The sequence below is a fragment of the Tamandua tetradactyla genome, chromosome 1 (assembly GCF_023851605.1).
Source record: "Tamandua tetradactyla isolate mTamTet1 chromosome 1, mTamTet1.pri, whole genome shotgun sequence".
In the NCBI taxonomy this organism is placed as follows: Eukaryota; Metazoa; Chordata; class Mammalia; order Pilosa; family Myrmecophagidae; genus Tamandua; species Tamandua tetradactyla.
In genome coordinates, this window is record NC_135327.1 from 178,800,626 (window position 1) to 178,822,943 (window position 22,318).

General features: G+C 35.6%; 1 long non-coding RNA gene and 1 pseudogene across 3 annotated transcripts in view; one reads left to right on the forward strand and one right to left on the reverse strand.

Annotated features, from left to right (window-relative positions):
• Positions 1-22,318, forward strand: part of LOC143668228 (uncharacterized) — a 66,168-nt gene that overhangs the window by 9,938 nt on the left and 33,912 nt on the right. Inside the window, exons 3-4 of one of the 3 annotated variants that reach the window (XR_013168365.1) lie at positions 14,050-14,146; positions 16,017-16,426. The exons of 1 other annotated variant lie outside the window; for it this stretch is intronic. This is a non-coding gene — a long non-coding RNA (uncharacterized LOC143668228). Of the gene's footprint in view, positions 1-14,049; positions 14,147-16,016; positions 16,427-22,318 lie in introns of those variants that run through there. One more of the 3 variants, XR_013168358.1, reaches the window with a different exon arrangement.
• On the reverse strand, positions 2,647-3,772 carry LOC143679598 (MSL complex subunit 3-like; annotated as a pseudogene).

A 22,318-nucleotide genomic window follows, 5' to 3' on the forward strand; every position in this document is an offset into this window, starting at 1 on the left:
GAGGGCTGGAAGGTTCACTTCTCTAACCTCATCTTGTGCATTCCATCTCTGGCTCACCAGGCTTTAGCCATTCTGCCCTGCAAACATTTCCCTCTGGCTACTTCATTTCTTTCCCTTTTCCTGAACAGTCTACCTAAAGGAAGTCCCCTTATTTTTGTATCTCAGAACATTTTTTATTCCTTCATAACACTTATTACAATTTTATATGACTTTATTTTTTGGTTCCCTCTCCCAATAGAATATAATCTTACAAAATATTTGAACAAGATATATCTTGTTTATTTTTAATATCCCCAGTGCTTGGGGATACAAATACTTGTATGAATGACTTTATTTATTGAGTGTTAAATCATCATAAGTTGTTTCATGGGTTTTATCTTATTTAAACTACCCTATAGGGTAAATATTTGTATTCCCTTTTTAAAGATGAGACAATAAAGGCTGAGAAATGCTGAGTAACTTGGTAAAACTCATACAGCTAGTAAGTAGTAGAAGTCGCATTTGAAGCCAGATCTAGGTATTCTAAAGTGTGTCTAATATAGAAGGTAGCAAGAATGTGGGGCAATCTGGGGAAGAAGAAGCTGAAGCAATATGCCCAGACAATAAGACTCAACAGGGCTGGATAACTGCTGCCCAAGTGATACAGTCCAAAGACCTAGAAAACCAGGGTAAGGACAGAGCTTCAAAGGGGGGGGGGGTAGGGCTGCAATGGTAGAAGCATGAGATGTGGGTTGTACTGTATAACAAAACTGTTCAGAAACAAGATGGGGGAAGTGGAAACAAGTTTTCACTTGGAAATAGGGCGGGAAAAAATGAGAAAAGCAAGTTGGTACTCATTCACTGACTGATCTAACCAAGCAAACTCCTTCCTGTCACCTGGAAAAGTAAAGAAACTACAGGCATGAAGAAATCGGGTAGATAGGCCCAAGGTTTTCATCTATTATGCATTTATATCATGTTTATTATTATATATTTGTGACATTATTTGACTAGTGTTTGTGTCCCTGTAGATTCCATGAGGACTGTTTATTTGTTGTTTGTCTTGTTCAGTTGCATATAATAATGCCTTCAGAGCTCAGTTAAAAGTTGATGAATGGGGTAGTGCGATGGTGGCTCAGGGGCAGAATTCTCATCTGCCATACTGGAGACCCAGGTTTGATTCCCGGAGCCAGCCCATGCTGGGAAAAAAAAAAGTTGATGAATGAATAATAACAAAAATAACAGTAATAATAATAAGAAACTCATTTGGTATATGCTGTGCCAGACACTATATAAGTATTTTACACATATCAATTCAATTGCTTTTTGCAACAACTCTATGAGATAGGTTCAATTATTTCCCATTTTATAGATGAGGAAACTCAGGCACAAAGAGATTAAATCAGTCACCCAAGGTCACAAAACTATTAAGTGGCAGAATCTAGAGACTGCACTACGCACTGTTCTATACACACTTTGCTATGTCACCCCTTAATGACTGAATACATGGCCAAATTATTGCTCTAAAGAGCTGCCTTTAGGCATCTCTGCTTTTGACTGGGAACATCCAAAGTTGATTTTCAAAGGCAGATTTTTCTTTTGTGGTTGAGGATAGCTGATACCCTATTTGGCTTGCAGCTAATTGGATGCCCAAAGCAAACAGTTGGGATATAGCTGGAATGGGGCAGGGACTGGCAAAAGGGGCACCCAGCAAATAACAGACTTCTGAGTAAGGAAATTCTGTGACTATTGTAGTACTAGTGTAAAGACAGAGGAGATGGCTGTGGGTGACATATACATATGGGCCAGACCCCTAGAGCTGGAAAGGACCTGGAGGTGTAAATTGAACAGCATTTCCTAAATTTGAAGTTACTTTTCCAGACATGAAGATAAGAAGATATGGGATAAAAGAAATTCAATTTTAAGTTATAAAAATTCAAATTTAAGTATAAAAAATGAACACATATGCATTTTATTTCTTAGTTATAAAAAAGAAAAACTTGGATGAAAAAGCTGCATTTTAAAAACTGTTATAATAACAGAATACTTCATCTAACTATGTAGAAATACTCTGAAATGTGATTGATAATCTACTTCAATAAGAGACTGTTGTAGTCTTCATTATGGTTTATAGCATATTAGTTTTAGGTCCAAAGCTTTTAAAACTTCATTTTCATTTTTCTATGACTATGCTTTCATTTCTTCTTTTTTTTTCTTCTCCAGAACAAGACAGGGAACACTTTATTTATATAACCAAAAATAATGTTTTACTTTAGGGAAACTGTAACAAGCAGATGTATAGCTGCAAACCTCAGAAAGACAGACAGCTCTTTATCTGATGGACAAAAATAAGGTTTCACCTAAAAATAAGAAAGGGAATCTTAATAAGCAAATATAAGCTGTAATTTTCTTTTTACCATCAATACCTTCTAAAATACTTTGTGACTGATTTGCAACTTCCAAATAAATCTAAAATTTGTTTGAGAGTTATTCAGCCTCAGAACAAAAATGAAAAGTTTGAAAAAAATGTTTGATGCTTAGTTCTCATAACTAAAAAAAATGTGTTTATTGCTAACAAAAAATTGTAACTTCCAACTCTCATTTGAACCAGTCTCAATTATTTCAACTTTCATGACCCCACTGTTTTGTTAGGTCTTCACCTGTAATCTAGAGCTCAAAGCTAAATGGTGAAACTGTTCTTATAGAAACCGAGCGCTTTATAGATTGTCCTGGGATTTTTTTGTGCTGTAGTGCATTGCATAGAGCAGATTCTGGGAAGAACTTGTCATGGTATTCTGCTAAAAACCTCAGAAAGAGATCAGAGTGCTTAAGTGAAGCCTTCAGTTTCTTTTCAGAAAAGGACATATTTCCAAGGATTTCTGGAAGTTTGACAAAACAAGTGCAGCAGATGTTGTCACCCATAAATGTAGGAGGGTGGAGGCGGTTGGTCACTCGGGGGTGGGGGTGAGGGTGGCAGGTAATTGTCAGGCCTGAGTTTCCAGGAAAGGACCTCATTTATTTCATTATTTCTTCTCCCTTCAAAGCCAGCAAACACAGGACTCCCTTCCTTGTTAGGAGTCAGAGGAATAGATGATGATGATCTACCATGTACAGGAGTCTTCTTTTCAAGGTGCAGGAAGAGCTCGGGCATGGTGGAGGACGAGTCTGCGTGTCAGCGCTTGGGCTGAGGTGATGATGCACGACTCACAGACAGCCTGTCACAGCTTGAGGTGTGGCATGTGGACCGCCTCAGAGATTGCAATGCTTCCAGCTCAGTTTAGCACCTTTTGGGTATGGCTCAATCGCCTGTGGTAGACTGGCTCTTGGTGGCCTGGGAAGTGGGTGGATTCAACAAAGGTAGGCTTGGAGACAGCCCCTCCTAGTTCCTGGTCGTGTTTGTGGCACTTTCCTTAATTGGAAGGAAAAATTTGGAGGAAGTCAACTTTTTATACTGTGCTTGTTCATATGGATAGAGCAAAACCAAAGGGAGACTGTAATCAAAGTTTATTCTCAATCCATCAACCATTTTACAAAGGTCAACAGTCTTCTCTGCTGGGATATAGTGCACAGTCGTGTTGACACGTGACATGGTGTGATGGTGACAAGGCCTTTCGCTGGCTGAAAAGGCTACATTGATAGCAAAATGCCTCACGTAGGATTCCAAAATAGTTATGATGCTGGTCTGGAATGGCAATTTCACTAATCGTTTCCTCTTTTTAATGTAGCAACAATCATCCTCATATTTCTTGTTCAGAATTCCAGGAATATCTATAGTTATTGTTCTTTCTTCCATTTCCCTTTTTGTGTGCAGCTCTAGTTCTTCTTTTGCTTCAGCCTTTTCTTCAATATCATTTTAGTTCTTCTTTTGCCTCAGCCTTTTCTTCAGTATCATTTTCTTTACTTTTTATTCCCACATCTGTTTCTTCACTACTGTCAGCAGAGGAACTGTTAATTGAATTTTCAGCCTTTTCACTTTTTCCTTCAAAAGGGGGTTTTTAAAGACAGAGTCACCCCCAAGCAACCTGCAGGGCTTCTTTCTTCCTTTTTTTCTTAGGTGAGCTATAGTTTTTTCTTGCTAATTTATGCTGCACTCATGGGTTTTCATCTATGTCAGGAAGCACCTCATCTTCAACTGCCCACCTGTCCCAGCTTCTGTTCCAACTATTAAAATGGATCAGATATTCTCAGATCTTTCTTCCTTTTCCGTCTTTCCCAACAATGACATCGACAGCCTGGGTAGGTCAGTAGGTCCCTTAGGTGGCCTGCGTGCAGGTTGAGGTGCGATTTATGCCAGGGTCATAAATCCCACGCGTTTAGCACTGGCTTCGCCAAGAACCGAAGCCAAATGTGTGAAGCCTTCCCATTCTTTCAGTTTTTGATCCATTTCTGATACTGGAAATTTTATCTGACTAAAAGCCATTTCAAATAATATAATTTTAGTCTTCCACATAATTCTAAACCTAAATTGAAAACAAACATTTCTAAAAAGCATTAACATGTTACCGTGCTTATTATTTGTCCCTACATTTATTGTAAAAGTTGAGTGTTTTGGGTTAGAGAAATGAATTCGAAATCATCCTTAGCTAAATTTGTTGTTCTTTGTACTTGTTAAAATGAGTAAAACAAAATGATAGGAACAATAGAGTTTTGGCATTTATATTGTATGTTTGGCAAACTATGAAAATTAATATTTGAAAATTTCTTTACTTTATTGAATGCTGTTAATGCTAGTCTTAATAAAGGCAGAAATTAGAAAATATTTCAGATGGTTTCATGTTATAAAAAGTACAAAATCATATAAATAAACAGAATGCATAATTATAATGTTTGTATAGGATTTTGCAAATTTTTTTCACATTTATTATTCTTCTTTAATATTTATAACAACTCTAAAAAAGCTGATAACATTATTATATTCATTCCAGGATTGAGAAAATAAGGATTTGGGGAATAATTTATCCATGATAATACATCGTGTTATGGTTTGGTAAAGCTGCCGGATTGCAATATACCAGAAATGGGTTGGCTTTTACAATGGATATTTATTAATTTACAAGTTACAATCCTAATGTCCGAATTAGGGCATCAGTAGGATGATACCTTCTTTGAAGAAAGGCTGCTGGTGATCTGTCAGATGGCCAGGCACGTTGCAATGTCTGCTGGGCCTTCACCCTGTAGTTTCATTGCTTTCAGCTTCAGGCTTTAGTGGCTTCCTCTCAGCTTCTCTGTTTTTCCCCTGTCTTTTATCCTCTTAAAAAGGAGTCCAGTAAGAGGGTTAAAACCCACCCTGGGACACTACACAACTGAAATAATCTAATCAATTTTCGTTACGTGAAGCTATCTGTGTGCAGGAATGCTAATGGATTTGGATATCAATATTGAGTTTGAGATGATTTTAGGATTTTCAAAATAAGTATTTAGGAAGTATGTGTATTTGGTTTTGTATTAAAGGAAATTGTCAGAAGTGGAAATAAGAGTCTTGCTAGCCAAAGGACTTTTCACTCTTTTTGGGTGGAAGACACAGATTCATAATCCAGATGTCTTCCTTAAAGAGATACATGATACATTAAGTGTGGCATTTGAGAGGATAAACTCTGGAGTCACTTGAGATCAAATCCAAATTCTGTCACAGTCTAGCTAAATTACCTTGAACAAGTGACTTCTCTAAAACTCAATTTTCTGCAGAAAGTGGACTAATAAAGTCATATAATGAAAATTTTTTTATGAGGGTGAAATGAAATAGATTATATAACTGTTACTTAAATGTCCCATGTTTGGAGTCTAAAAACCTCCAAAGAAAGTAATCTGAATGTACATACAATATGTTAATAGTTTATGCATTAAAACACTATCTCAGTAAACAACATATCCAAGTCCAATTTGGCACAAGTATTAGTAATATTACCTCTAAATTTTGTGAGGATATTGATTTAAATATTTGGTCCCATGGTTTCCATAAATAAACTTATTTTTGACTCAGTGAATATGATTCCTTTAAGTCTCTGAAACTCTCCCTTGACACACTGAAAGTCGATGAACGTGTGGCTGGCTTCTGGCTGAAAAGATGTAGAAGACAATCCATGAAGGCTATTGGAGGCCAATGTTGAACTTTGAGCATCTGCCAATAATGACTTTCTGGCCTCCAGTCTGGGGCTGTTTTGAGTTATTGCTGAGCTGCTCAAAGAATCATAAAGAGTTTCAGCAGATTTGGGGGAAATGGTGAGTTTTTGCTATGATTGATTAGTTAAAACTAGTTTTAAAATCTGGATACTGTATGGAAATTGCTGCAATGTGTATTTTTTATTCATTGATTTGATAAACACATCTAAATTTGTTTATTAATAGAAATATGTACTGTTGGATTCCTTGGTATTATTATTTGAGTCCAAAGACCCCTTATAGTATATATCTATGAAGTGGAGATATGTTCTTTATGATAACATTGAATGTCCAAGAGAGCACTGAACTTCTAGGTATTTATTGAGCCATTTAGAGCCAAATGAAATCCAGTGAGACCTTGGGACATTAGGAGTGTTTTGGTTGATTTGTATTGTTACCATATGGCTAAAACATTTTTTTTTTTAGGTTTGCATTTTCCAAATATATTTATTCTTTAGATTTGAGAACTGGCTAAACTGAAAAAGGCTTCCGTAGATTGAAATGGCATGAAAGACAGCTTTTCTTATAACTGCTCAGGAGTGGAGTACTTTTTATTTTCTTATCTACAAGTAAAAACTTTTTTTGGGAAATGAAATACTTTGTATCTTTATATATCAGTACTTGTCAGACTCATCTGTAATAACTTCACATTTGGCATCACATTTTAAGATCTGGAAGGGATTTAGTTGAGGAGGTAGAGGTAAACTATCATTTGGATTGAAAAATGAGAGTGTTTATTTTGGGAAAAAGTACTGGGTTTTATGATAATTGCTATTAAATAATTGCAATGTAGTTCTTCATATACAGAGAACGAATCTAGACACATTGAAAAATTATATTTGGGCTCAATTTAGGAATTTTATGAGAACTTCTTAGGGATGGAATGGATCCCTTTGAACGGTGAAATAAATCAGTTCTTGTTAGTGCTTGGATGATGTCCTGCCAGGTATGCTACTGAAGGGGCTTTCACTTTGGGCAGAAGGTTAGTTTTGGTTGATTACCCAAGATTCATTGGGACTTTAAGATGCTATGATTTCATGATCTTCTAGAAATACTACGTAAAAACAAGATGCCCTAAGAACCCACCATGTGACATGGCCAAGTCCTACAACTTCTCTGTGCTCTGGTCCCTAACCTGCAAAATGAAATGGTTGAAAAACTAGATCATTAATCTGCATTCAGCTGAGAGCTAATGTTAGGAAGAAAGATTGGAAGTTGCCACCATGTTTTACCTCTCAAATATGTCCAGATTATAATATTTTTAGTGGTTCACATAACAGTGTCAGTCTTCTCATTAGCATTTTTAATTCATTAAAATGGGTACTCTAAAATATACTTTTCTCCCATAAGACTCAATAATATCATTTTCATTTGGGTGGAAAATTAAAAGGTAGTCTGAAAATATCTTGATTTTTCTTGACCAGATCCTTGTGCAAAACTATTTGACCACCAGTATAATAGACGATACTTTTGGTCTGAATCTTGAATATTGCTTCTAATTCCCTTGTCTCTTTTAGAATAATAGATTTGAGTCTAGAAATGTGAAATTTTTGGTCAGGAAGCCTCTACCTCTAGAATAGTCATTTCTTCTTAGAATCCAGCATTGGTTGGATTTCAGGTGAGAGTATTGAAGGATCAGGGGCAGTTTCTTTTCTCGTTTCAGAGGAGAAGATATTTTTCAGAGCACAGAGGAGAATAAAGTCAAATTTCGTGCATACCCAAAGCCTTTCCAAAGTTTTCCTGCAACTGGAATCAGCCCTCTCCCTCCACGAATGTCTTTGTAATAACAGCTTTTGCTTAGAAAACAATTTTTATTTCTAGTGCAGGTAGCCACAGAATTAGATACCAGATTCTAAGTTCCATTAAGAACAAAGATCTCCCCACTGTATCCCTGGAAAATAACACAGTCGGGCAGTTAGTAGGAACTAGATAATATTTGGTGAATGAATAAATGAATGAATTACCGACTGAGAGGATACTTTTTCAAAACTTTTCCCATCTGTGCTTCCAATGGTGAGAGAGCCCCCTGCTGGAAGAATGGATATTATATACAGCAACTATAGACAGCTAGGCACATTGTTGAAATTATTTCAATTATTCACTCCTGTTTCTAGACCTGGTCACGGAGAAAGAGTGGCTCCTTAATGGACAGAATTTTGTAAAAAGCTCCGTGAAGAATCACAGGATAGAACAGAACTAAGTTTGCACAAATTGTACATGTTATAGGTCAAACAATTGTACTTTAAAATGGAACCTATGCACTTAAACTTCTGATGTGATATTATGAACCTGTAACTTGGTATTGCTCTGTGTTTGGACATTAATATTAGAAATGGTTATGGAAATGTTACGGTAACATTTCCTATAAATTCTTTAAGTTGTTAGGTATGGCTATGTCTTGAGTCCCAAACTGTGAATTTGTAATATGAACAATGTAAGCAGCAGTGAGCATCACCTTCAAATGAAATTTGTAAATTAATCTGGTATTTTTATTAATAGATATACATATATTTATACAACACAAAAATTATATATACATAGTTTTCATAGTGTATGATAATTATGTAAATGGTAAGCAATTCATAAAAATTACTTTGTACTGGTTTTTAGAGTCGAGAGAAAATGTTACAGTTTTTCTTTCCATTAATTCTTCAATAATAAAAATCGCTACCACTTGAACACATGTGGTTTCATACCCACACACATACGCTCTCAATCTGGAACTAGCCTCTCAATTCTTATAGTTCCAGGTGTACTTTCCTTCTCCCTACATTTCATTCCACATCCGCATTTGCACCTAGAAATCTGTAATGGACATGTAAATGTACCTTGGTGCTGCCATTCTCTGGGTACCCTGGATGCTGGAGGGCTAAGAAAGAAACTGGGCCAAGGAGGTGGAAATGACCTTTCCAGAAAGCAAAAGCACCTATTAACAGATTTTTGGAGGGGGTTAGGATGGTGGTTGAAGAGACTTAAGCAATAGCTTTAATCATAAGAGAGGAGTAGGGGTGAGGTAGGGAAAAGAGCTCAAGGAGATGGTTGACTGGATCCTGGTAACTTAGAGACTTGGGCCTGAGTGATGAGGCACAAGAATTTAGAGAGAGTGAGTGGAAGGGGTGAATTTCACCAGGGATTGAAGGAATCAGTGTAGAATTGGAAAGTAACTGGAGGTAGGAACCAATAAATCTGGAAAGCTCCAAATCCTCTGATTAGGAACACTTCCTATAATCCTAAAACCCATTAGAACTGTCCTTCAGTAATCACCAAGTGCCTACACCAGGAGTTCTCCAATTTGGCTGCATTTTGGAATCACCTGAGAAACATTAAAACTCCTGATGCCTGTTTCCCGTCTTCAGAGATTCTGATTCAATTGGTCAGGACTGTGGACTGGGTAGTGGAAGTTTTTAAAGGTTCTCAAGTTTTTAAAGGTTCTCTATTGTGCAGCGAAGGCTGAGAACCACTGAATTGCACTCTGGTGAACCGTAGGCTTCTTAAACAGGTGTAGAGAGTTGAATTGATTGGCACACTATTATCTATGGTTCTTGACCCAACCCTCGCTTGCTCTAATTTATTCTTTTCCCCTTCATTACTGTGGCAGACAGAATAATGGCCCCCATCCTAAAGACACCCACATCCTAAATCTCCAGGAACCTGTAAATATGTTATTTTACGTGGCAAAAGGGATTTTGCCAATGCGATTGAGTTAAGAATCTTGAGATGGGAAGATTATCCTGAATTATCTGAGTGGGCCCAAATGGAGTCACAAAGCTCCTTTAAGTAAAAGATGGAAGCAGGAGAGGCAGAGTCAGAGAACATGTGACAAGGGGAGCAGAGAATGCTATGGTGAGATTGTTGGAATAGCAGGTGGACTCTAGAAGCTGGAACAGATAAGGAAGGGAATCTCCCCTAGGGCCTCCAAAAGGAATGCACCACTGCCTTCCTGGATTTCAGCTCATGAGACCCATTTTTGGATTTCTGATCCCCCAAATTGCAAGATTTGTGTTGTTTTTAACCAATAGGCTTGTGGTAATTTGTTACAGCAGCAATAGGAACATAATGCAATCACCAACCCACATTCCATTGTTCTGTACATATCTCACCCTGAGGCACTGACTAAATATCCTTGGATATGCATATATCCTTGAGAAATATATGTTTTGTCTAAAGGACAGGCGTGCCAGCATGCACAGGATAATTACTCTCTTATTCAAAATTTACTTTTCCTTTGATCTGTCTTGCTTAACTAAATATAAGATTATTTCCAGAAAGTTGTGTGTACGTTTGGTGGTGTGTGCATGTAGTCGTGGTGGTGGGGAATGCTGAATGTGCGTGGTGGAAGGGAATTTAGATTTAGAGCAAAAGAAAACTATTGTCTAATTATAATTCTAGCTGTAAATCAGCAAATGGCAACAGAAGGGTAAAACACAGGACTCCTTTAGAATGTAATTCATTTACAGTTAGTTACTTGTATATGTAAACACCAGAATCAAAGGCACATTTTAAAAGATGGGAATTTAAAATTGATCAGATCTGTCCCTCTCCTTCCCTCCACTTCCACTTTCCCTTCATTCCTTTCTTTCTTTTTAATTAAATACATCTATCTGAAATTCTTTTAGTGTAGTGAGTTTGGTGTGGATCCAAGTTTATCTATTTATATATTTAAGTGAAAATTTTATTGGGATAATTTTGTATTCACATATGGTAAAATAAGAAGTACAAAGATCTCTTGCACACTGTACCCAGTTTCCCCAATGCAGCATTTGAAAACCTATAGTATAATATCACAACCAGGATATTGACATTGATACAATTCACAAATCTTATTCAGATTTCCCCAGTTTTATTTGTTCTCCTTGTGCGTGTGTTTATTTATTTTTAAATGACTAGTCAGTTTACTCAGTACTCCAGTTTCTTACCCATGGATTTGAAATGACAGGAAGAGCATGGTGGCCATAGAAGCCATAAGAAAAAAGTGGAAGGAGAGATGTGCTGGTTTGAAACTGTTATGTACCCCAGAAACCCTTGTTCTTCTAATTCAATCTTGTGGGGGCAGCCCTGTTGTTGAGTGGGACCTTTTGATTAGGTTGTTTCCATAGAGTTGTAAACTTGCCCATTCAGGGAGTGTCTTAATCAGCTTACTGGAGTCCTTTAAGAGAACAGACTGAACAGACTGGAGATGCTGAGAGAGCTGTTTGAAACTAGAAGCCCAGAGAGGACAGCAGATGTTGCCATGTGCCTTCCTATGTGACAGAGAAACCCAGACATGATTGGCCTTTATTATTATTATTATTATTTTTTATACATGGGCAGGCACCGGGAATTGAACCTGGGTCCTCTGGCATGGCAGGCAAGTGTTCTTGCCTGCTGAGCCACCGTGGCCTGCCCTGATTGGCCTTTCTTGAGTGAAAGTATCCTCTTGTTGATACCTTAATTTGGACATTTTCACAGCTTTAGAACTGTAACTTGTAACTTAATAAATCTCCTTGTAAAGCCATTCTATTTCTGGTATATTGCATTCTGGCAGCTTTAGCAAACAAACAAGAGGTAAACTCTGTTGACTGCATTTTTTAATTTTTAAGGGGCCTGGGTAGAATCTGCAAGAATTCTTAATAGCTAGCCCCAGAAATACCAGAATGTCACTTCAGTCACATCCTATTAGTTAAGAAAGACGAATTCAGACTTAAGGAGAGAGATTTTAGTCCCCATCTCTCAAAAGATGAGGAGAATATTTATAACCATCTTTAATCTACAACAGTATATTTTCCCCCTAATTTTGGGTACAGAGGGTTGAGTTAATCATAGTTTTTTGTTCATGGCACATTGCCACTTTTGGTCTTTACACTGCCTTGTTATTTATTTACACATTCCCTTTATCTTCTACCATAGATAGCCATCCTAATTTGTTTAGTATGTATATTTTATTTGAATATTTTACTGAAAAATGTTTATTGTTTGAGGTGAATCTATTTTTAATTAAAATAAATGGCATTAAGTTAGAAATCTCATTCTTTTTCTTCCTTTTGTCATGGAAACTTCGTGCTTTAAGAGCCATTCCTTCTCTCTTTTGATGTGTACATCAAAAATGTGTTGTGTGGTACTTAGTGGTGTGACTCTATTACATTTATTTTTAAGTTTTATTTATTGGTTTTTTTTTTTGAAGATGGATATTCAGGGCTGTGTTAAGTTTCATTGCTCCATCAAGTGAAGTTAGAACTCCGTGCTAGGTCTTTCTTTTCTTTCTTTTGTCATCTTCTCTTTTCCCTTTTTGAATGGGAATATTGGTAATGCTGCATGTCTTTTCTATTTAATTTTCTTTAATTTTTATTTTTACAAACCCTGTTCCTTGTCCCTTTACCCTTTCCTTGCTATTTCTAGTCATTTCTTATAAACATTATATAATTTTTGTCCTTATGCGTCTTGCTTATTTTACTAGCATAATGTTTTCAAGGTTCTTCTGTGTTGGCACATGCCTCATAACTTAAACTTTTTCCTGTGGTCAAATAATATCCCATGGAATGTATGTACCACATTTTATATATCCATTCATTTGTCGATGGACACTTGTGTTGTTTCCAGCTTTGGGCTATTGTGAATATAAACATAGATGTATAAATGTCTGTTTGTGACCCTGTTTTCATCTCTTTGGGTGCATGCCTAGAAGTGGGATTGCTGGGTCAAATGGTAACTTATATTTCACTTTTTGGGGAACAGCCATATTGCTTTTCACAGAGGTGTCACCATTTTACATCCCTGCCAACGGTGTATAAGAGGGTTCCTATTTTTCCACATCTTATCAGTCCTTGTTATTTTCTACCTTTTAAAATCATAGTCATTCTTGTGGATGTGAAGTGGTATCTCATTGTGGTTTTAATTTATATTTCCTTAATGGCTAATGATGTCGGACCTCTTTTTTATTGGCTTTGTTTATTGGCTATTTGTATATCTTCCTTGGAGAAATGCTATTCAAGCCCTAGACCCATTTTTTTAAATTGAGTTTTTGTCTTTTCTGTTGTTGCAATGTGAAAGTTCTTTATATATTCTAGATATTAAACTCTTATCTGATACATGGTTTGCAACTATTTTCTCTCATTCTGTAAGTTGTTTTTTCACTTTGCTGATAATTTCCTTCAATGCACAATAGTTTTGAATTTTGAAGAAATCGATTTATCTATTGTTTTTTTTGTTCCTCATGCTTTTAATGTCATATGTAAAAATCCATTGAAGAATCCTAGATTATGAAGATTTGTCCCTATATTATATTCTAAGAGTTTTAAAGTTTTAGCTCTTAGATTTAAGCTCTTGATTCATCTCGAGTTGATTTTTGTACATTGTGTAACGTAGGGGTCCAATTCTATGCATGTGGAAGTCCAGTATTTGAAGATACATTAGTCTTTTCCCACTGTGTGTACTTGGCACCCTAGTGAAAACAATTGGCCATGGATATGTAGGTCTATTTCTGGACTTTGAATTCTGTTCCAATGGTCTATTTGTCTATCTTGGCATTGCTTGCTTTTTATAAGTTCAGTAAAATAAGAATAGGGATAAGTTGAGTTTATTTCATATAATTAAAAAATTATAGTACAAATATGTATGTGTGTGTGTATCATCCATTGCCAGTATAATACCTAATGGTGAAAAAGTATTTCAATTAAAAGTCAGAAATGAGATAATGAAGGCAACTTACCTCATTATTTAATATAATGGATTGGCCAAAGAAATTATACAAAAGGAAGAAATGGAAATTTCACAAGGTTGAGAGACTTTCTGTTATTTTTGTTTGGATCTCACTAAATTTACAGATTAATCTAAATGGAATTGACATCTTTTACAAGATTTTCTGTTGCTACTGTAAACATATGATATATATTTATGACTTTCTAAAATATGTTTTGTATATTTAAATGATTATAGGGCAGAAAGATTGAAAAATACCTAAGAATAAATGTAACTAGAAATGAGCAGAATCTGCCTGAAGAAAGCCCATCTATGTGCCTTCTCTGTTTTAGAGGTATAAAGACATATAAACTGATTTTTGTATATAGGAAAGCTATTGATTTTGACATATTTTGTAATCAACTATCTTACTGAATATTTAATATATTTTGGTTCATTTTCTTGTGTTTTTCTAAGTATAAACTCTTGTACAGTTTTTCCTCTACCTTACAATTTTAATATTGTATTTCTTTATATTGTGAGCACAGGAGGCACTGTAGGGTTGTATTTAAGATCACAAACCCTACAGTGAGACTACCTGAGTCCAAATCCTGACTCTGCCATGTATTAGCTCTGTGGCATCAGGCCAGTTACTTAACTATTCTGTCTTGGTTTCCCTCTCTGTAACTGAGGATAATATTGGTATATATTTTGTATTGGGGGCATAAAATGAGATAATGCATATAACACATTTAGAGTAGTTCTTTCCTATTGGACCGAACTAATATTAGCTATTATGATGATTTAAAATTTCATTGGCTAGAACTTACAGCAAATTCTTACTAGTGGACTAGTGGACATCATAGTTTTGCTCTTCCTGAATTTAATGAAGATACTTCTAACATTACACCATTTAGTATAACACTAGTTTTTGGAAATGCATGTAGTTCAATTTTAATTACTTATTAATTTTTTGAATTATATCCATTTAATCTAGATTTTTAAAGATAATAGGTGATTCGTATGAAATTGCCAATATTTAACTATATTGAACCCCAAAAATGGTTATTTTATATATTTCAATCTAATAGTTTCATGAAGTTGAGTAAAATATTCTCCTATAATTCCTTTAATTTCCTTTGACTTTGTTGTAATTTGTGACAATTTTCAATTTCCTATTTTATGTTGTACTTTTTCTTCTCACTATTTTGATTAGGCATTTCAATTGTTTTTTCTCAAAGAGCTAGTTCTTCAATATATTTATTAGTTCTATCATTTCTCTTTTTTAATTTGTAAATTTGTCTTAGTATCCTTGGTAATTTCTTCTTTTATTTTCTTAGTTTTATGTAGTGTTTTCTCAATTTCTTGAACTAAAATATTTAACTCATTTTTGTTTGTTTAAAATCAAATCTAGAGAAGGGAATAAAAAAAGACTTCAGTACAAGACAGAAAAGCAACTTACCCTGAGAGTCCAGGCATGGCAGTTCGGGCCAGACATAGATTTATATATTGCCCAGAGGGGCAATTAAAGCATTGCCTGAGCAGTATCACTATACATTATCTTCATTACTCTGTATGCAAATAAATCTCTAGATTTATTTGCATACAGAGAACAATCATCCAACTATAATATTAATATACGACAGCTTCAACCCTACTAATACGTCAAATACTTTAAGTATTTATGTTTATGAATTTTCCTCTGAATATTGCTTTAACCATTTAATATTTTTTATTGTCTTTATTTTCTACAACTAGGTAGTTGTAATGTTTGTTGCAACAAGTTGTAATGTTTGCTTTGACTTCTTGTTCACCCAACAGCTGTTTAAGAGAGAGTTTAAACATTCCTAGGTGGTAGTGGGTTTTGTTTTCTATTTTAGTAATCCATTTCTTGTCTTATACCTCTGTTATTAGCAAATATTACTTGTATAATTTCTACCTTTTAAAATTTAGTGAGATTTTCTTTGTGGCCTAATATGTGGCCTATTTTGGTATGTGATCCATGGACCCTTAAATAGAAGGTATAGTTTCTTTTTCTGTTAGACCCACCTGGTTAGTTATGTTAGTAATGAAGATAATGTATAGTGATACTGCTCAGGCAATGCTTTAATTGCCCCTCTGGGCAATATATAAATCTATGTCTGGCCCGAACTGCCATGCCTGGACTCTCAGGGTAAGTTGCTTTTCTGTCTTGTACTGAAGTCTTTTTTTATTCCCTTCTCTAGATTTGTCATCTCACATCTCAATTTCCTTTATGAAGCTCAGTGGACACACAGAAATAAATTCCTCAAGAACCCATTTGAATGTTTCTCGATGGGTCTGTGCTGTTAAAGAAAGTGTGAAGACAGAAGAGTATGAGCAGAGAGAAGCTTGTGATGGTTGGGGAGGGCTAAGATTATGATCATCAGAATGCTGCTATCGTACTTTGTCAAAATGAAAAGAACAGAGATATTAAGAATCTCATCAACTGTGACATTAAGTTACATTTTATTTGTAATTCAGTGTTCCTTTTCAAATCCATTTCTTTGGCAAGGTCTTGTTTTTCCTCCCTTTCTCCCATGCTCTTTCTTTCTCTCTCTCTTTTTTTTCTTTTAATAAAACCCCATTTCCAGAACAGTCAAACTGCTGCAGCTCTTTCAAGTGACTCCCATTAAAAAGCCTTATGGGAAATAAATGTTTTTAATAAATACTGGAGAGTACAGGAGTAGAGTTCTATTTTTAACTCTGACCTAAGTGTCTAAACAGTTCCTATAATTTTCTACTAGTCGGTTTAGTCTAATTCAGTGCAAAACAGGAAATCAATGATACCAAATCCTTTTCTAAAAGAGTGAAAAACATGTTTGAGTTAAATAAATGTAAACATTAACGTATTTGATAAATATTTGGAAATTTTCATACAAAAATAGTAAAATTAAAGTATTTGACGTATTAGTAGGGTTGAAGCTGTCGTATATTAATATTATAGTTGGATGATTGTTCTCTGTATGCAAATCCATTACTGCATTTATTTTAAGTTACCAACAATGGTGGGATTAAGTATTGTTTTATCCTGAAATTTTGACCCAAGTTAATTCTATGGAAGAATAAAGAGATAGGTAGATGATAAGGCGAACAGCCTGCCAAGAGAAGAGCAACAGTGAGATCTGATATCCTCAGAACACTGCTCTGCATCTGTTCATTAAACTGTAGATGTAAATTAAATTGAAAATTTCAATAGCAAATGAATTTATGAATTATGCTTATTAGAATATGAATCACGTTTATTAGAAAACATAACAGGTTAAATGGTTTATGAAAAAACAAATGAGAGAAGAACTCAGTTTAACTTGCCTAGAGAATTCAGTCATTATGGCTTCCTTTCCATGTGACCATTTGCTTGTCAAGAACTTCTAAGGGCCAAGGGAATAGTGGACATGGGAGCAGGGATTGTGCATTTGATGCACAAACTCCAATTAGGAAGAGAAAACTAAGGGCATCCAGAGACTCCATCTTTCAGTGTCATATTTCTTGGTTTTGGTTCTAGTGTCTGACGTGACACTCACTGTTTTAAGTTTCTTAGGAAAGTTTAATATTGGTGTCACAGAGTAGAATAAGAACTGCTTGATTCAATAAGGAAACACAAGGGAATATTTTTAAATCTTGCAGTAATGATGCAGTATGATACTATGTCTGTTCCTGTCCCATTTTCCAGGTGATACTTTAATGCTAAGGTCAGAATTTTACCAAGAAGTTTGGGGCTAGCTTTGTATAAAAGGGTTTCCCCATCACTGTCTAGGAAGTGATTCTCTACACCTCACAACTGCAAAGGGATAGGCTGCTTAAAGTACATTTTCTACTTTGAGGGGTAAGTAACATCTTCCTCACAGAAGATTCCTCATACCAAATGTTCAGAATATTTCTTAGGTAATAGACACTACTGAATAACAGATATTTATTTTTATTCAGATGTACCCTCTGAGGTAGATTTTCCCATCGTAAAACAAAATGTGCTTGAATAAGCCTTGGAGTTACTGATGTTGGCTTGAGCAGAGCCCAGAAATCCCAAATCAAAGAAATGCCTTCCAACCTCATATTCATTTAAATTATTTTGTTAAAATATTGATTTAATTTGAATATACCTAGAACCGGATACAAACATGTTAAGGTTATAGCTCTCATGTAACTAAAATCCAAATCAAATTTACAAGCTAAATATATACAACTATAAACCTAATAAAATTCAAATATACATTTATTTAGTGTTCATTAAAAATTAAGTCACCTTTTATCATGTAAATATGCTATTCATGGAGGGTAAATCTCCTTGTGGTTGCCCACTGTTATAGAAGATAGGTCCCCTTCATGATCACTTTCTGTTATGCAATTGAGCTAAAAAATATATTCACAGTGCCAGTCAGAAGAATTAGGAATGGGGTGTCTTGGTGGAACCGTACAAGGCCAGGGATAGCAAGAAAAGGAGATATGTGGTTCTCCACAGACAGAGATATGTTGGGGCTAACAAGCTCTGCTGGACATGCCTTACATAAGTATGTCTGAGTGGAAGTTCTTCATCCCCCAATTGCTTTATCTTTTTCATAGTATAAATACAATCAAGTAGTCGCATTAGAGGCAAGACAAAAACTACTTAAACACATGTGATATCCGGATTTGGATTCTGGTATTAAAGGAATTGTCTGGGAAACAAACTTTGTGGGGGCCTTGCAGACCCATGTGGAGTTGGGTTTGGACACAGGTCCTCCTGTTAGGGGAGAGTGGCCATGAAGCAGTTCCAGCAGGTTTGTAATCTAAGCAACCCACACCTCCTAAATCAGTTTCAGACGATGCTGCTTGTTGCATCATAGTGCTAGATGCAGTAATGCAGGTTTAATTTTGTTTGGTATGCTAAAGTCATCATGAGTCATGTGATGACTCAATTCTACCATTATTATTCTCCGCATGAACTATAAGAAAACGTTTGTTTATGATAGCATGTCATGACATCATATGGTCTTTGCTTAGGCAAAAGCCTCATTTATGTATTTGCTTAGATAGTGTTAATGGCAAATGCAGTCCTGAAATTGTGGAGAAGTATTCATTTATAAGGTGAGACTACCATTCAGGACATATTACTTTTCTATTTTAGTTTATCATTAGAAAACCCTGAAAAATTAAAAAAAGAAAACTCTTTTAGAGAGTATTTAGACCCCTGTGAATTTGAGAAACACTGGAACAGAACATGGATATTGGGCTAGGCAAACTTGGACTTGAATCCTAGCTCTATGAATTTGTTATTTGGCTTTGGGCAAGTTTCTGAACCTCTTAGGGCTTCAGTTTCTGTAATTGAAAAGTGGATAACCTTCCTTCATTCAACAGATGTAAACCAAGCAGCCACTATTCTAAGTGTTGGGGATACAGCTTTGAGCAAGCTGAGTGTTTCTCTGTAGCTTACATTTTAGTGGGCATAGGGAAATAGGAAGAAATAAAATATACATATAAACACAGTAATTTCACATAGTGATAAGTAGTATGAAGAATACATGGCAATGGGATAGAATAGAACTGGGATAAAGGCAAACTTGCTACTTTAGCTGTGGGCACCAGGCAGAACCACTCAGAGGAGATAAGGCATTTGAACTAAAGGACAAAGGATGATAAGAAGCTAGTGTGATTGGAGCACAGATTGGACAGAAATAATGAGGTTTACTTTGCAGAGTTGTTTAAGGATTACTTGAGCTAAGTATATAAGGTGTTTAGCACAGAACAGACATTTGTACAAATGCCAAACATTACTTTAATTACTTTTATTATAGATCATGTATTCATATTTCATAGATTAAAGAGTTAATCTTTTAAAATGGGATAGTTTTGCTTCTTTATCTCACTTAGGTTAATTTCTTTGGAAATAAAGAACTGCACTAGCAAGAAGTCTACCAGTTTTGTTCACATTTAATTTTTCGTAAAGTTTCTTTCAATGATGTCTAGGGTATATTTTCTTAATAATCCTAGGATGTACATTATCCATAGAATTTTTACTTATCAAAGCTGGTAGAACATTGGGGAACATTTTGCCTTACTCCCTCATTTTTCTGGTAAGCAAGATGCAGCCCAAGGAAATTATAGAGCTTAAGATCACCGAAAGTGGCAGAGCTTGTAAACTATCCTAGGCCCCTGGACTCATACTCATCTATTTTTATTATTATTCTAACTTCCTTCTTCTTTCCTCCCTCCCTCCCTAATCTTACCCTGGTTTTTAGTTGCTATTATAATTAGCAAAGCAATACTCAGTTATGGTTAGGATTGTACAGAAGTCAGAGATAAGGCCAGGAATTTAAAACCTTTTAGATTATTAAATAGCTGATAAAGGTATTTATTTTGTAACTTTTAGGCTATGCTGTATTGTCAGAGATTTACTAGGGTGGGAGAGAATGAAGCAGTAGGCTGTTGCCCTTGGAAACTTGACCTAATGAAATTATAAGAATTTTCTTGGCTAAGTTTGCCAAGGTCTTCCTACCTTGATAGTGAGATATCAATCTCAAAGTTACATGACTTTTAAAAAATCTGATTTAATACTGGTCACTATTGATTTTAAGATGTGAGGCTTGAGTTGAAGAATGAGAAGAGAAATATAACCTAATAATATGATGTTGAGCGTACTTGCAAGGTCTTCTAATGCTTCGGCCATCCTGATGAAATACAACTGTGTTGGTGAATAGCTGTTGAAATTGTTAGGCTTGATATATGCTAAAATATAGGGCCATTTTGTGCTTGTAATTGAGAATTGGCTCTTTGCTGGTAATTTTGTTAGTGATGTATGAGTCAGAAGAGAATACAATTCTCTTCTAAAGCTCTATTAAAGAGATAGTGCTGACTCTGGGGGGAAAAGGCTGTGTCAGTAAATAAATATATTGCAGACACAAATGATTGATGTATATGGTAATAATTGTAATCTATTACTTTTACAAAGTTCTCTGGTTTACCCATTAAGAAAATACATGATTAAATAGCTCTGTGAAAAAAGGGATATATTGGTTGAGATACTGTTTTCAAAGTTTAGACTCAACCACTCTCTATAGACTAGAAGATGCCTAGGTGCTTAAAAGTAAATATCTAACAAAAGAAAAGTTAAAACCAATGTATATATCAGTTGGGCAGTTGCATGCACCATTTTTATATCTTATTAAATTTTTTAATTTGTTTGCCGAGTATTTGTGGCAATTCTTCAGTACTGGGGTAATGGGAAGTTCATTTGGAACTGAAGGCCCTTTCCAGATATTAATCTTCCTAAGATTTGGCTTCTTAGTCTTCAAAAGAGGAGAAGTAATAAACATATAGCTCAGGTTTGTAGTAAGAACTAAATGATATTCTGCACGTGAAATGTGTTCAGAGGCCTAAAAAACACCAAACAGATATTATTTATCCATAAAGTTAACTCTGAATTGGAAAATACAACACAAGGGAAATGAAAGACAAAGAGACTTTGCCTCTGATAAATGAAGAAATGGATGGATAATAAGCAAGGGATATGTGAGTGGAAAGACAAGTTAAGAGACTAAGTTAGGGGAAGGAAGCCTGCTTAAGAGAACGCATCATCCAGAGCTAGGGAAGAGAAGCTTACTCAGCAGGGACATTAGCCTTCCTAAGAGCCATTTTGGAAGGAGACTTGGGGATTTTTTTTATCTGTTTTATAAATCAGGGCAGCCTGAAACAAAGCTGGGTAAGGGAAAAGCCCTGCAGTAAGCATAGACCATTCAAGTTTAGACAGAAGGACGTATTCTCTGCCTGGAGAATTGACTGGTGCAGGAGAGTGGGGGCCATAACTTCCATCAGCACTTCCAAGCCTCCTTCACCCAACTCAGTATACATAGATTTGCCTGCTCGGCAAATACAGACATCTCTAGTCTATTCAGATTGCTTCTAAGACCCTCCTATTTAGAAATTCTGGAACCATCATTCCTCTTTGTCAACCTTTTTTTATTTAACAAACAAACAAACAAACAAACCTTTTTCTTTTGAAATAATTTCAAACTTACAGGACAGTTGCAAAAATACATATTTCATACAGAGAATTCCAACATCCCCCCACCCCCATATATCCAGATCACAAATTTCAACATTTTGCCTCTTTCCTTTTCCCTCTCTCCCTCTTTTCTGAACATTTGAGAACAAGTTGCAAACATCATAATTCTTGAATCAACACATGGTACTTTCCATGTACATTCCATATTTTTAACCCGGGTCTCCAGCATGGCAGGTGAGAATTCTGCCACTGAGCCACCATCGCACCACCCTATTTATTTATTTTTAAAGTCTCTTTCTGGAATGTCCCAGGTCTGATTCTCCTCACTGATGGTTTCTACTGCTTTAATCTTCTCTTTTGCCTGGGCCATCACTTTGTTTCTTTTTAGCTTTTGCAATCTTTTGTTGAGACATGGACAGTTTGATATTTTAATGTGTTATTGTTAGAATTTAGACTCTGAAGCATCTGTCCTTAAGCATGTATCCAGCTAGTGTTTAAATGATAGAGCTTTCCTTAAATTCCAAGAGCTAA